Source organism: Artibeus jamaicensis, unplaced genomic scaffold, assembly GCF_021234435.1.
Source record: "Artibeus jamaicensis isolate MK-2021 breed Jamaican fruit bat unplaced genomic scaffold, CSHL_Jam_final scaffold_1689, whole genome shotgun sequence".
Lineage (NCBI taxonomy): Eukaryota > Metazoa > Chordata > Mammalia > Chiroptera > Phyllostomidae > Artibeus > Artibeus jamaicensis.
Window position 1 is genome coordinate 15,554,665 of NW_026522029.1, and position 15,755 is coordinate 15,570,419.

Below are 15,755 nucleotides of genomic sequence, written 5' to 3' on the forward strand. Positions count from 1 at the left end.
CTGGCAGGGTGGCTTCCTCCTCCTCAAGAGCTGAGTGACTGGGTGTGTCCTGAAGAGCTGTGGGCATCGAGTCTTGAAAAGCCAGGGAGCTCATGGGGGCCATGAGCAGGGGAGAAGGTGGAACCCCATGGAGTGCGTCCCTGCTGCTGCTCAGAGATCTCCAGGGGTCCTTGTCTGTCACATGCATGGGGATTAGACATTTTAAACATGTTTGTCTGTCACAGGCCTGGGGTCCATGCCCCTCACTGAAATGAAGGGCCACAAGGATGGGGAGGTCCGGCTGAAGCGCACCTGCACAGGGAGGTACCCAGAGCCCCATGCAGTGTGGGGGACTCCTGTGGCTGGTATATGCCAGCCCTGGATAATGCTCACACCGAGGACACAGATGGCCTCCACAGGGTCACCATGACCGTGATTGTCGAGGACAGCTCTGTGAGGAATGCATCCTGTTTGGTGAACAACACCCTGCTGGGCCAGGAGAGGGACACTGTGGTCTTCATTCCAGGTCAGTTCCCTGCCCTCTGGGGGCCCAGCCCGTGGACACAGGACCCTCAACAGACACTTGGAGCCTGAGTGGGGCTGGGGGAGGGGCAGGGCTGGGAGGGTCCTGGGCCCTGAGGAGCTGAGGCTGCAGCGGAGCTGAGGCCTCTCCCCTCCTCACAGGGAGGCGTCCTTATTAAAACATTTTGATTTTTTTTAAAACATTGGATTTCCCTCAACATGGTGATTCATTCATTTATAACTGTTATAAACATAATTGAGACTGTTTACATAAATAAGTTTTTTTCTTTTGCTGCATCTCCCAGATGGAACAGCATTTTAAAACATTCCTGAAGAATGATGTCGTTGTTGATGCTGTGTCCACTGCTGGTGTGTCGGGAAATCCTCGTGGACTTAACTCTGGAGAACGTGTCCCATGTCACCTGTGTTCATCATTTGTAGAAGGAATGTGGGTTTGTCACTTTGTTTCTAGTTGCAGAGAAAGTCAGGGCCAGAGAAGGCCAAGGTGGGGACACTCGGGACTCCAGCCGGTTTGGGGCGAGCTGAGCTGACTTGCTCATCCTTAAGAAAAGCAAATGACGGTAGTGATGCCTGTGTCCCTGTCTCAGTGTCACTGTGAATCAGCTCAGGTCTGATTCAGTGATAATTAACCTGCCCTGTGACGTCACATGTGTGTTTATATCCACGGTGTGACAGGGACCCTTTTCCAGGAAAACACTAAACTAATAGTGTCTGAGAGGTCGTGCCCACGAGTGCAAATGGGTGCAGGGTTGGGGGGCACACGGAAAACCTGGGGTACAGTGGGAGGTGTTTTCATCAGGGGGGAGACCAGCACAGCGGCTCTCAGGCTGCTCCCTGTTGAGTTGTGACCGCAGTTCAGCGTTGTCATCGTGTGTCTCAGGGAGAGGCCCTTGGCCATCGGCTGGCACGGAGGCCCCAGCACGGAGCCTGCTCCTCGCCCGGCTTCCCCCTCCCAGGCCCGCAGCCCCCCTCCCCCGTCTTCCTCTGACGAGGTTCTGCCAGCGTCACGTGGTCTCCCACGGGGACCGTCTGCGCGTCCATTTTCTGTTTTCCTTGTGCTGAGTGTGTGTGTGTGCTCACAGACGCTGGCATCATGTAGACGGAATGTGCCAGGAGGGCCTTCCCACTGCTGACGGGAAGCCGTCCCCTCCCACGGGGCCCTGGTTACATTACTGGGGGTCTCACCGCCCGACGAACGCCACGCGTTGTTCAGACTCAGATGTCTTTGTGCTCTTCTCTCCGGGCCTCTTTGAAAACACTAAGTAAAACCACGTGGTCAGTGTTTCTGGGACCCTCCAGCCCTCCCCCTCTCTTCCTTCAGGACACGAGAACAGGACGGACTCACATTAAGTGTCTGTTCTCACCGCACTCCTCACTCTCGGCTGCACCCGTGTGCTCCGGTGCCTCGGCTCATGTATTCTGCCGCCACACACACCCCTTTCTTGGCCCGCTGTTTTCCAGTGCACACACGTGTGTGTGTGCTGACACAGTCAGTCATACATGCACATTCACTTTCCTTAACATGGCATCAGCCCCTGCTCGTAGTAAGACATTATTTGCACACACAAAAAACCCTGTGAAAAGACAGCAGAGTTTGCAGCAAAAGAGGGGAGGGCCCTGCAGGGAGGGGGGACAGAGGCCAAGACTGAAGCAGAAGCAGGTCACGCGCAGCGGACCAGGTACGTCCTCACGAGGAACCGTGGAACTGAGAGGGTCAGGGGGTCGGCGTGCGGGCGGCAGCCGGGAGCGCCAGGGAACCTGGGACTCCACTGGGGGAGCCGCCCGCGGCCGTGCCTGCAGGGACAGTCGGGGACCGGCCAGGCAGCGGACACCACCATGTGGACGCCGGAACCACCGCTCCGGCGAGGAGGAAGGAGATTTTCCTGGCAGGTGACCCAGGGCTGAGACGAGGCCGAAGGCACCCAAGGCCCCAGAGCGGACAGTTGTCCCTGGAACTTAAAGGTGCTCAGTGAGAGGGACATTTCACTCATGTCATCAGGTGAAACAGTGACACACACCATGTGTGGGGTGGGCGACTCTTCTCTAAAAACCACCCGCAGAGAAAGGTGTGGGATCCTTTTGAGTCTGCAAACCCTCTTCACATGTCAACCCTCGTCAGCAGCATCCTGATGCCACAAGACCTGAGTTTTCCTCCATTCTGCACACACTCCTGGTGAATTACTGAGAGAAGAATAAATAGGATTTGGGGACCTTTCAGACAGGTCTCATTCAGTGATAATTAACCTGCCTAGAATTTGGAAGTGAAACTCGACTCTTAATTTCCTGACAGAAGCTCAGGTTTCTCTCGCTCACGTGTGGGTGCATCAGGCAGTTCACAGGCATCCGGCGGGGCCCTGTCAGCTCAGCCGGGGGTGGGGGGGCTCCATGTTTATACCAGTGGGTTCCAGTCTTCACTCGGCAAAGCCACACTCAGTGTTCTGATGCTTTTCAGAAGATCTGTGTGGACTGGCACACGTGAAACTTTGCACAAACGGCACAGGTGCATGTTCCTTGGAGTCCACGCTGTGGACAGCGGGGTTGCGGGGCTGCAAGTGTTGCCCCCGCTGCTGTAACCGGTGCCAGAGCCTTTGACCGAGGCCCAGTCTGACTCCAGGCCTTTCTCCCAGGTGTCGGCAGACGACCAGCTTTGACACCAGGGGGCCCGCTTCTCTGCATGGTGCCAGTGCCGTGTGCACACACGTGACTCCACATGCACACTCATGACCCCACGTGCTCAGGCGCTATCGTGTTTCACGGGGAGGAGGGCCTGTGCTTCTCTGAGAATCGCTGTCTGGGCCATTTAGACTCTGAGCTGCTCAGAGAGACGGAGTGTGAAGGGCGTTTTTATACACGTGTTTGTTTCCGGGAGAAAACTCCCACCTTCCCACGTACACGCGCCTGCGTCACTGGCTTGTCCCTCACACGGGGGTCTCCACATGAGGTCCCCACACATGCTGAGGCTCCGGGTGGCACTGAGCACATGGGACCTCAGGGGTGCCGAGAAAACCCAGCACCGTGGGGACCACCTCGGAGTCACCTGGCCAGACTGGCCGCAGGTGGAAGGGCTTTGCCACCTGACGCGACCCCTCGAGGAGTAAACGATGACTGACACGCGACCTGCTTCCCTTCCAGCGGTGACCTGCCCTGGCATCGAGGCCCAGCTGTCTGAGCACGTCACCTGGAGGCTGGTGTCGGGGGCCCTGAACGAGTTCGGGGCCCAGGTGGTTCTGCCTGGAGGGTGGCCGGCTGGTGCGGTGCCAGGCAGACGGGACGTGGAGCTCCGGCGAGGAGAGGCCTCGGTGCAGAGGTGAGTGCGGGGCGTGCTCCCTCCCGCCCCCCGGGAGGCAGCCCCGCAGGTCACAGGTCAGTGCAGCGGATCCTGTAGATTCCTGGCGGGGGTGGGAATCTCTTTCCACAACAATGAAGAATGTGCATCGAAGGCACCATTCTTAAGGTGTAAACTGCTGGATTGCACGCTAAATGCCGTCTTCTCCTGGTCAGTGATAGTGTTTTGTAAACTTCGAAATCAGTCCCGAATCCAGGCCGGTTTGCATTTAAAAAGACAGCCCATCATGCGTACAGTGGCTGCTCGGCCTTCTCCTTAAACCCCCGGGAAACCGCATTTGCGCTGAAGCCGCTGTGCTCCCTGGACCGACTGTGTCGTTATTCCCCACTGGGATGGGGCAGGCAGGGTGTTGAGTCGGTTTCATAGTAAATACGAACAGGCAGGAAGGCAAGGCAGCGTCACTGCCGTTCGGAGCACAGTTCGATCGGGCCTGTTGAGCGGACAGCCTCTGGTCGCTGGTTCTCGGGAGATGGTCACGCCCAGAAACAAGGGGTCGGGCCCTGCCGCTGCCTGAGCACGCAGCCCAGGAAGGATGAAGCCGAACAAAGACGGGAAAAGAACGAAGGACGGTGTGTTTCCTACTCCTTGTAACTCAGCGTTTGACGGACCAGCTGTTGATTAAACACGTGGTAGAGCTGTTCGCCGGGAACATGGACATACATTAGGGCAGCCGGTGACCTCCGTGAGCCCTCCGCCCTCCGTCAGAGTCAGGAGCAGCCCGTGTCCCCAGCTGGCCCTGCCAGACCCTCTCTTCTGGGGCGACTCCCCACCCTCATCGGTGTCCTGGTGCGGCCGTCCAGTCCCTGGGTTCCTCCACGCTCCCCACGCAGCTGTGCAGTGTCCTCATGCACCCAGCCTGTGACTGCAGTTTGGAGACTTGGAGACTCAGTTGTCCAGGTCTCGGGGAGACCAGAGGGGAAGGGATAGGGGTCATTGAAACCCAAGGAATGGGCTTCTCTGCACCTTGAGCATGTGTTTGCTCTGTGATTCGTCCCCCGACCCAGGGGCACAGCCTTACATGACGCATGTCAGCCACGGCGGTGACACAGGGTGTTTTGCATAACTCGGGTTGTGTGTGGTTTCCTATCTTCATCCCTTTCATAGAAGGCAGCTCATCCACACGCATGTTGTAAATTTACAAGCCACTTTTGAGGCCAAAATGAGTCAGAATTTACGTTAGTTATATGTCCCATCTGTATATTTCGCCCTTTAACTACATAGTTTCACCCTAAGGAATGGCGAACAGAAAACATTAGCCTGTGCTCTCTGAGCAGGGAAGGTCCGAGGGCGAGCACTCGGCCCTCATTCCGCACCCTCTCCACCCCCCTCCCACGGCAGGTCTCGTCGGGACTCGAACGGGAGGGTTCACTTTTCAAGGTGACATCCACGGCAAGGACTTCAGAAAGTTCAAGCTGGAGAGGCAAGGTGAGCGGCTACTTCCAAAGGGAGGGAGGGGCGGGCAGGCCGGCCTTTGAGCAACAGTGCAGGGAAGTGACCAGGAGGCCAGGGCGCCAGAAGGGACCCAGTCGAAAACAGCGGGGGAGGCAAACAGGTTTCGAAACTCGATGGGGAAAAAAAGAGACAAAGTGGCCAGACAGAGCTGGAAAGACACAGGCGGTGCGCCCGGTGTGGCATTGCTGCCTCACTGTGGGGGGGGGTGTGGAAGTGAGGGGGAGGAAGAAAAGCCAGAGAACTCAGCGAACTCTCTCACCCGAAAATTACACGTAAGCACGACTAGAAATCACCAAAGAGCAACGAAAAGAGCGTCAACTTCAAAAATGTATATGATGGACTCAGAGATAGGTCATCGTTAGTTATCAGAATTCCCCAGTGTTTCAAAAATGATTTTGGGGGGAGAGCAGACTCCCCGTGGGAGTCCGTCCCGGTGGGAGTCCCGGAGGGTGTCACGAGTAGGTACGCACAGCCCGGCAGCACCCTCTCACCCCACAGTTCCACCCCAGGGTGTTGCAGACGGTGTCACAACTTTCGTTTTCCAAGCCGGGTGTGTCTCAGACAGGACCGGTTTTAATAGCTGACATCCGAAATAATCTCTCCATTCCACATAGCGATCATAGAGGAACTGCTGAAAGAAACAACCTGGTGCTGTGTTGTAGATCACACAGAAATAATGATTTCACTGAGTGCATTTTGTGACAGTGACGAGGCTATGTATAGGTGTGGGCAGACGTCCCTGCATCTGTGAGAAAGAGCCCACTGGAAACAGACAGACAGGCAGGTGGACACACCCTCCTCCTTTCTTGGTCTCTCTGTCACTGCTTGGGCTTTACCCGGATCGTGTAGAAGGAACGCACTCAGCAGCCTTGGACTCGGGGTGAGGGACGGCATCCGTGTCTTCCTCGGGCGTCCCGCCATTCTGAGGGAACGAAGCCACTCACCGAAATCCACGTGTCACGTTCGTTTCTAGGAAACGCCCAGAACAGGCCAGTCTATAGGCAGAGGGTAGATCCGTGTCTGCCTGGACGTGGGGCAGGAAGGATGAGGGATGCCTGCGCAGGGGCCCCGGGTTTATTCCAGGGGAGGGCACAGTGTCCCGAAAGTGGATCATGGGCGTGGCCGCAGCCCTGGAAACACGAGGACAAACAGCGAGCTCGCAGACCTGGGCTGGCCTGTGTGCTGTGAACGGGGAGCTCGCTGGCCTGTGCGCGCCTTTCGATGGCGCTGCCTGCAAGTGGAGGGGCCCAGGCCGTGGCAGGCGAACCGCTGTCGGCCCTAAGTGAGAAGGTGCAGGTGAGACAGTGAGAGCAGCCAGAGCAGCGGCAGAGGGTCACACTGATGTGGGGACCTGGGGGGTGGTAGAGGGAGGGGGAGGCGAGGGGAGCAGGTGGCAGTTCCTCATCGCATGGGGGCCAGGATGGTTTTGTCACGGCCCCTATGAAACAACACTGAGAGGAAGCCGGACCACCGCCTCGGAGGGCAGTTGGGTGAGGAACAGGGACGCAGAGGGTATGTACTCAGCTAGACTCCGTCCCGAGTGGTCAGACCCTGCTGACGGGCAGCCGTGGCCAAGGGACTGCTGCACCATTAGCGAAGGACGCTGGGAACACCCCGATGGCCATCGGCAGTGGGTTGGCTGGACAAACTCCGGCTCGTTTCATGAACACCACAGAGCACTGCGTTGAACCTGACCTCCGGTGGAAGAACCTAAAGTGCCCAGTTCAGGTGAAAAAGCCGAATCTAAAACCTGTGAGTCATCCTCCTGGTTGTCAGAAAGGTAATAAAAGAGACACAATCATGTGTGTGAAGAGTTCTTTCCGCAAGGTCACTACCAACACCCCAAAGCTATGGCTCACGAGGGCCCAGGGGACCTTCATTTCCATCGACCTTTTGACTATTTATTTCCGTACCTTTTTATGCCATTTTAATTAATACCGTGTGCATGTATCGCCCTTTACATTGCTAAAACAAGGTAAATAACTGAAAGTAACTAGGAGCTTCAGACGGCCTCGTAATTTCTGGGAAAGGTTAGCTGCGTGATTCACACACCCTCCTTGTTAGGGGGTGAAGTCCCTGGTGATGCATAGATTCTCCAGGACTTTGCTGATCGGGAGGCTGACACCTATTATGGCCAGCAGTATGCAGTCTTGCTGCAGAAAACACCTCGGTGAATTTAAGCAGAACACAAATTTGGGAGATTGAGGGAGGAGACTCCCAGGATTGCAGAACCTGGAGCAGGCCGTCTGGCAGCTTCCTGGGAGCCAGAGGCCGCTCACGTGCCAGGCGCACGGCACTATTTTTTTTTTTACGTCACAAACGTGCAGGTGGCGCACCTGCTGATCCAGGTGCAGCGCAGGCCCCGGTTCGGGAGGAAAGCCGCCCAGGCTGGCCTCCCACGTGGCAGCACTTCGGTCCCCGTGCACACCGTGCGTGGGCCCTGGTTTCGGGCAGTGGAGACGTCCGGCACGTGGGCCTCCCAACAAGGCTGTGAGGTGGGTGCCCTTGGCGCCGTGTGTCCAGGACCCCCCCCAACCCTGCCGACGCCAGTGGTGGCCGGGACTCCCCGCAGCTGCTTGTCCCGTCCTCAGCTGGCACCGCCACTGGGGGCATCCGTATTGTCCCCGCAGCCACAGGGATCAGGGCTACGCCTGCATCAGTCCCTGCAAGTTCGGGGTGGGAGCGTCCGCGTGGCCACTCACGTGCCAGCGCCAGTCTCAGAGATTTGGAGAACAGGCGCCCGGCCCGCAGGTGTGAGCGCGTCTGGAAATCCGCGGCCACGTCTGAGGCCCGTGTGCTGCCCGCCAGGAAGGGTCTCGACAAGATGCGGCTCCGAGGCATCAGGGTAAAGCAGGGCGCAGTAGAGCCTCAGGTGGCAGGAATCGCACCCTGCTGCCTCCGGTAAAGCCGGGGACCAGTATTATTTGCACCTTTTTTATGTGGAAATTCAAGAATTTTTTATTTAAGAAGCTATTTTCATAGCTGAAACACCTCGTAGGAAAACAAGGCTCCCCTGGCAGTTCAGTGGTCCCTGTGTCCTGGCGCTGCGCCTCAGCCGGCGCTCTCGCCCAGGGTATCGGGAAACGTACGCGGAGTCCGACCGCGCGAGGCCCATTGCCCTCTGCACCCCAGGAGCCAGCACTACACATAGTCAGGTCGCGCTGACCCTCCCCTGACGGGTCAGGTTTTGCGCCTCCGTCAGGGAGACGCACGTTGCTGTTTCTCCGGAGGAGTATTGGCGGGTCCTGCTGGGACTTAACTGCTGCTTCCTGGAGGATTTACACTCACGCATAAAACATGTCTGCGTGTTCGCTGGCGCACGGCTGATCGACCCTTTTGTCTTCCAGACCCGCTGAGCGCAGACCAGGACTCTGCGCGCCGCCCCCGGGGCACCAGCAGCGGCTCCGTGGTGGCGGCCACTCTCGTCCCCTTCTTCGCTCTGATCCTGTCAGGGTTCGCCTTCTACCTCTACAAACACAGGTACTAGCGCGCTGGTGCACGCGTGGGTCGGAGGGCTGCGCGCCCTCCCTCTCACACGCACGTGAACGTGGCACAGCTGCGCGGTGTGCGGCCCGGCCTGCAGGCCTCACACGTGGGGCTGTGGTTGTCTGTTGCCCTCTGACCTTCCCCGTGAGCCCCTCCGAAAACCAGCCGCGGGGGAACCCGAAGCGGGGTTGCAGGTAGCCAGCTCTGTCTCCGGCTCCAGCGAGGGAGCTGGATTTCCGTTCCGGGCGCCCGGGTCAGCTACTGGGGCGTTTCCAGGGCTCCGCGAAATGCGACTTAAAAAGTGTCCATTCACTTCTCCCCTTAACAGATACAAAGAAAGCCTTACTAGGTGCGCAGCAGTGCCACACGCTCCTCCGGTGAGAAAGTGGTGCAAGTATCGGTCCACTGGCATGGGTCTCCCAACAGGAAGATGGCAAAAGTTAAAAAAACCAAAAAAACAAACAAACAAAAAACTTAAATGGAATTGATTCTTTCCTTGCCATTGGCATGGAGGCCAAAAAAAAGCAAAACTAAATTTAGAAGAAATAACAGATTCACTTACATTTCCTCTCTGTGGAAAAATGCGTCACCTGGAGGCATTTGGCCCACACCAAGGTTCTTAAATTCCTTGGACTCTAACTAGCATTCCTACAGGTAATGAAAATAATTACGATCCTATAAATAAGGTTTAGGTATGTTAAATGTGCCTTCTGTTTATATATGTGCTGCAGATATTTCTATGTATCCTGGCAAGCAAAAAACAAAAATACAGAAAATACTAGTGTATGGAGGTTTGGGGGCTATTTTTAATGACTAATGGAAAAGGTTTCACTGTGTGTCTTCAGGCTTTTCTTGAAACATAAAATGGGAAGGATGTCACTTCACAACCATGTTCTGGTAGCTGCTTGCAAGCGAGCCCTCAATTTTCTGTGGTTGGTGCGCTCTCGCTATAAAGATGGGGGCTGGGGGGTCTGAGATGGTCTCCCCACAATCGAAGACTGACGCTTCTGTATCAGGTAGTGTTTTAGAGAGAAGAAACCCTACGCACATGAGTCTGACGAGCCTTATTCTCACATTTCCGTTTGGAACTAGATGAAAATTTAATAAATGTAGAACTAGGTCCCACCACCGTCTGCAGAAAAATCCGTCACTTCTTCCAATCCCTCATTGGAAGAAAAATCCATCATTGGCTTCTCATTACGTCAGTCACAAATGTCTCTTCCTTCACAAGATTCTCTAAGAAATGTAATACCCTCATAGAGACACAGGCCTGCAGGGGGATTTATAATCCTGCAAGTGTGTTTCTGCTTTGGTGGCGTCCACATTAACCCCAAGGACTTGATGTAGCTCAGGAAATTCTTTTTCTCTCCTTTTGGCTTTTTGCCTGTGGATGGGGGGGCTTCCCTCCAGGGTCTCCTGGATGGGCGGCAGCCCCACCTGTCGGGTGGGGGGGGTATCTCCCCGTCACACAGACATTTACATGAGTCACAAAGTATTTTCAGCCTGTCCTCTATCCTTTATTTTCTTCTCTTATCCTTTAAAAGGATACATACGCTCAGGGAACTGTATCTACTCACACGTCAATTAAACATTCCTTCTGACTGTGTCTTAACGTTTAGAGGGGGCAGCATGGGAGGATCCCTGCACCCCAGGTGGTCTCCCAACCTCAGAGGCTTCCCTGTAAGCGGCAGACTTCCACCTTCCAGCAGGTGGCGCTCGGGAGTAGACCTCAGGAGGAGACCTGACTGATGGGGGCCCTGCAGGGTGTGGGCTCTGCGCTGGACCCCTGGCGGTGGGGTGTCCCTCCCAACGAGGGCGGGAGGGTGGGGGCTCCTGACCTGGGGGTTTAAGGGGAACTTCAGCCACGTTTAAGCTCGTGAACATGTGGCTGAATCTGTGTGCTGACTTCAGCTATCAGAGCATTTTCAAGTTCAGTGTCAGAGAGGCCCTGGCACCCTGCCTTTCTGCTGATGCAGAGTTCTTCATCCTCTTGTTCTTCACGAACATATTACAATGTAAGGAAACCAACTAGCAATCACAGCAGCAGAAGTGTCTTTGTATCAGGATGAAGTGACGTCTTTGCCAGACTGGTCACTTCAAGTTGTGTTCTCACCATCTGGCCTATTTTTCTCACGTCATCTCTTCTGGAAAGGGGCAAGGGGGAGCTTTACCGCTTTTATACCTAAAAAGCCTTCAATTCTTTAATCTGAGGTCTACCCAGAGGTTTTCTTTTAACCGGAAAATATACACAACAGTTGAATAATGAGTCTAGCGTCTTCTCTGTAACTTCCTTGTTGGAGACAAAGTTGCATTCCAAAACCTAGCTCACGTTTGGTGATGTCAGTAATGGCAGGGTTACATTTGTATTTCAGTTGAATCTCCATAGTCCTAGAGGGCGGACACCTTGGTTCCCACTTAGTGGCGAGGTCCACTTTCTCAAGGTCATAACACTTAGGGGTAGGCGGACACCCAAGCAGAGTCTGTCTGCCACCCGCATCGGCGACCTTCCGAGTTCACCCAGATTATCAGTTGGAATCGGATAATTCTTTGATTTTGGGAACGACTTCAGTGTTTAAAGTTCTCTTGATAATCTCGACCAGCCACTCAAAAGAGTGAGGCCTGCGAGGGACAGCTCTGTGTGCCCCCACGCCCAGCGTCGGTTCTGTGGCCTCTTGTTGGTGTGGCTCCCTGCAGACCGAAGGGTTGGCGCAGGCCCAGCCCTGGGCATCGGAAGGCAGGGCCCTGACAGTGTCTGCTCTCTCTCCCTCCTAGAACGAGACCCAAAGTGCAGTACAACGGCTACGCCGGCCACGAGAACAGCAACCGCCAGGCCTCCTTCGAGAACCCCATGTACGACACAAACTTGAAGCCCACAGAGGCCAAGGCTGTGCGCTTCGACACGACTCTGAACACAGTGTGCACAGTAGTATAGCCCCCGGCCCGGGGGCCGACTCATAGCCATACCTCTGACGGGCAAGCAGTGATCCCTTTGGTGCCATGGGCCTCTCTCCTTCCTCCTCCCAGCTTCGCCGCGCGGCCCTTCCCATCTCCTACCGGATTCACACAGCAGGGATGTCCAGAGACCGTGCAGAATCTCCTGAGGACTGGCCACACCTGGCCCCCGTCCGGCTGCACCTACGTGGGGTCAAGGCGCCCTTGAGGAAGCCCGCCCACCCATCCACCCAGGCATGCGGGCACATCCGCCTCCAGGCCTTGGACGTCCTGCCTCCAGAGGCTGGGATGCCCCCCCCCCCCCACTGATGCAGCCTCCTGGGCACACGGCCACCGCCTCTGGGCGTGGTGACAAAGTAGCAGCCCCACGACACCTTCTGTCTGTGTTTTCTCACCCCCACGAGTGCAAATACTCTGGAAAACGGCTCTCTTGAGGGAGACACCTCCCTCGTGACGCACACACCCACGGGGGCCCCGCCGGCCTTCCCCAAGCCTGGCGCACCACGAGGACCCCCAGCCCCCTCGGCGTCCGCGCCCAGGACCATCCACAGATTCCCAGTCAGCTGTTCAATTGCAGAAGTTTTGATGCACAATTTTTTTGCACTAGTGTGTTACAAATGACTAAGAATTCTGATAAAATATACTATTTACACAGGGTTTATACACACTACACATTGTATATAAACATTTCTTCATTTCTCAAGCCAAGCATCTCACTGTCAGGTTGTGAAGGAGAGAGAGAAAATTCCCAGATATGGCACAGGTTTTCACAGAAGTACGGTATTAAAGAGATTTATTTTATTATTGCTTCTTTTAGCTACATATCTGTGTTGGACTCACTGAGAAAAAAAAAGAGGCCTTTTATTTCCCACGTTTCCCCCTCGCATCTGTTGCCGTCCTGGTAACATCTTAGAGAAGGCTGACCACGCCCTCCACCTGCCATGTACAGATGTGAATAGTAATTTATTTCAGATGTGCGTGGCCATGTGGGCGGGAGCTCCCAGTGCCGTCTTCCTCATCACACTGTTTCCCGTGGCCATGCACCCCTGACGTTGCAGGGAGGACGGGACCCCCAGGAGCCCAGGGACCCATTGGACACTGTCAGTCAGGGTCAGAGGGCCCACATCGCTGCGGAGACAGGAAGACAGGACTCACACCTTCCCCTCCAGGGACCTCATCCTCTGTGCTCCTTTGCCTTTTGTTCCTGCCGTTCCAGGTGGAGAGAACATCTCAGTGCGGTTCCAGGATTAGCATTCGTCACTGGCAAGTTGTAAGTCGCAGGACAATGGAAGTGGGTGTGATCATCCCCGGTGTGGAAGTGGGTCAGAGTGTGACCCAGACGAGGCAACAGTGGAATTGTTTGGGTCACAAAGGGGAACGCATTTGTCATCATTGATCAGCACGGGGTAGAAAGAGTGCGAAGAGAATTCTTCTTCAGCACTTTGAATGTCAAGCACCTTTTCCACATGTAGAAAGCTCCCTTCTCGCCATGCAGACTGGCCTGGGGAAAGCGAGGCAGGGTCAAGTGTCCTGGTCGTCTCTCAGTTCAAGTCTGGCGTCCTGGTCTGTCTGCTGTGGATGGAAGGGCGGGCTTCACACGTGGAAAACGGGGAAAGAACTGTCAGGGTCACGGCTCACTGTCTGCAGGCCGTGCACCCTGCTGGGTGCCCCTGCCCTGCCCTCGGTGAGGGGCATGTGTCCTCCGTTGGGAGGGCATCACCGGCCCCTCCTGGTGGCAGCCCGGCCTTCGGAGTTCCACGGTCTCGTGGAACTCCCTGCACATCTCCCTCAGCCGTCCTGGCCCCAGGACGGGGCTTGGCTTTGCCACCGGGAGTTTGCATCCCCTCTGTTCAGACGAGGTTGGCCACAGCCCAGGGCCCCACACACCCCAATCCAGACCGAGGGGCCAGGAGGGGCGGGCTAGCGTGTGGGGGACACCGCTCACCCCCACCGTAGGTATGAGTGCATGTACACACACGTGCACCGAACACGTCTGAGTATGAGCCGCTGGAACCAGGTGCAGCCAGCTGGCCTCAGACTCTCATCCAGCCGTCTGTCCCCACGTGCCTGTCCTGCTGGCCAGGCAGTGATGCTTGGAACCCCAGGAGGGCAGGGCACAGGTTCCAGGCTCCAGGGGTGGTCAGGTCAGGCACAGCCCCCCTTGGCCGCACGGGGCCACACCATCCTTCAGGGGTCCGTGTGGTGCCCGAGGTTCAGACACAGCCACCCCCGAGCCAGCCCCTCCCAGGGTGAGTGCACGGCCTCGGAATGTGCCGGAAGACCCTCCCTGCCCAAGGGGACCTCGAGAGGGAGTGCCCATGCTCACGCGGTTCATGTGCTTAAAGCTCTTTCAAAGTGCTGCTTGCCTCACACATCTTGCCTTCCTTCAGGCCGCAATAATCTTTTTCTTCTGTAAGATATTTTGTAAACAGCGACAAAAAAGCTATCATAACAAGGGGAACTCGAAGGCTGGCACCCCGGTCAGGACCTGCGGTCACCTGCCATCCGGACATCCTACCCCATGCTGCTGACTCACGTTAGGTGCAAAAGACCTTTTTGTACAGAGATACATTTTTTATGAAGAATTTGTAAAATTATTAAATATGCTGTAATTTTTATTAATGTAGGTAAATTGTTAAAAAAATAAATGTTTTTACAATACAAAACTGTAATATTCCCAATATTGTACATTGTACCATCTCTAGCTGATTTCCAGTCCTGACTCTATCACACATGTATTAATATTTCCGTGGCCTGTTAAAATGAACAGTATCTTTTTTGTCCAAAAAAATTATAAAGAGAGTGTAATATAGCCTGTACATTGCCACCTATCTTTAAAGCAAATCCGATTTCTAATTAAATATTTAATTTTACATTTTGACTTTCCCCGTGACTGTGTTTGAGCTTTCCCAGGTGGGTGTGGGGGGCGGCAGGGCAAGTCACGGATTTTACCGTGTTTGGGGGGGGGGTCCCTGTGTCCCGAGGCGTGAACAGCTGTGATTGTCACGATTCATGAACAGCTGACCCAGGAGGAGTGGTCACATGCAGAGCAGTGACGTCAAACCTGGCAGATTTCTTAGTGGCTTGCCTTAAAGTCAGTGGGAGTTTTGTTCCACCTTCAAACCAAAATCTGGCCTTTATTTTTATGATAAAAAAATGTTAAGTTCTTTCTGCAAAGGTTTTTAAAGATTTTATTTATTTTTTATACTTATTTATTTTTAGAGATAGGGGAAGGGAGGGAAAGAGGGAGAGAAACATTGATGTGTGGTTGCCTCTTGTGCGCCCCCTACTGGGGACCTGGCCCAAAACCCAGGCACGAGCCCTGAATGGGAATGGAACTGGTGACCCTTGGGTTTGCAGACCTGCCCTCAATCCTACTGAGCCACACCAGCCCAGGCAGATTTTATTTATTTTTTCAGAGAGAGGGGAAGGGGAGGGAGAAAACTTCGATTGGTTGCCTCTCTCACACCCATGACCCAGCCTCCAACCCAGGCAGGTGCCCTGCCTGGGAACTGAACCAGTAGCCTTTCAGTTCACAGGCTGGTGCTCGATCCACTGAGCCACCCCAGCCAGGGCACTTGCTGCAAACTTTCTCAACACTGGAAAATGACCCCAAAAAGTCCCCTCTAAAGGAGCATTTCAAACACCAGCCTTGAAGAAGGCCCAGAAGCAGCTCTGGCTCCTCAGGCCCTCACAGCCAGGAGCGGCTGCCTTCCTTCCGCCCGAGTCTGGGCGCTGAAAACCAAGCGCTTCACGTGTGCCAGGCGGGGCCCAGCAAGCGAACGTCCTGCGGTTAAATGGAGTGAAGCCCTAATTCTTCAGAGAGTCAGCTTATTGCGAAATGTAAAGCAACCAATAAAAATAAGCCCCACGGTTGCTTCAAAGTAACAAAGTAACATGTTAGGAGGCGGGGTCTCTGGGCATCAGCAAATGTGTCCGGCTGCTGTGGGTCAAGGACCCACTAGGCAGCACACACGGTTCCAGAAAGGCACAGCGT

General features: G+C 55.1%; 1 protein-coding gene across 3 annotated transcripts in view; it reads left to right on the forward strand.

The window, feature by feature from the left end:
- The window catches only part of LOC119039144 (butyrophilin subfamily 3 member A3-like), an 87,923-nt gene that overhangs the window by 9,384 nt on the left and 62,784 nt on the right, over window positions 1–15,755 (forward strand). The gene's annotated exons all lie outside the window — the stretch shown is intronic.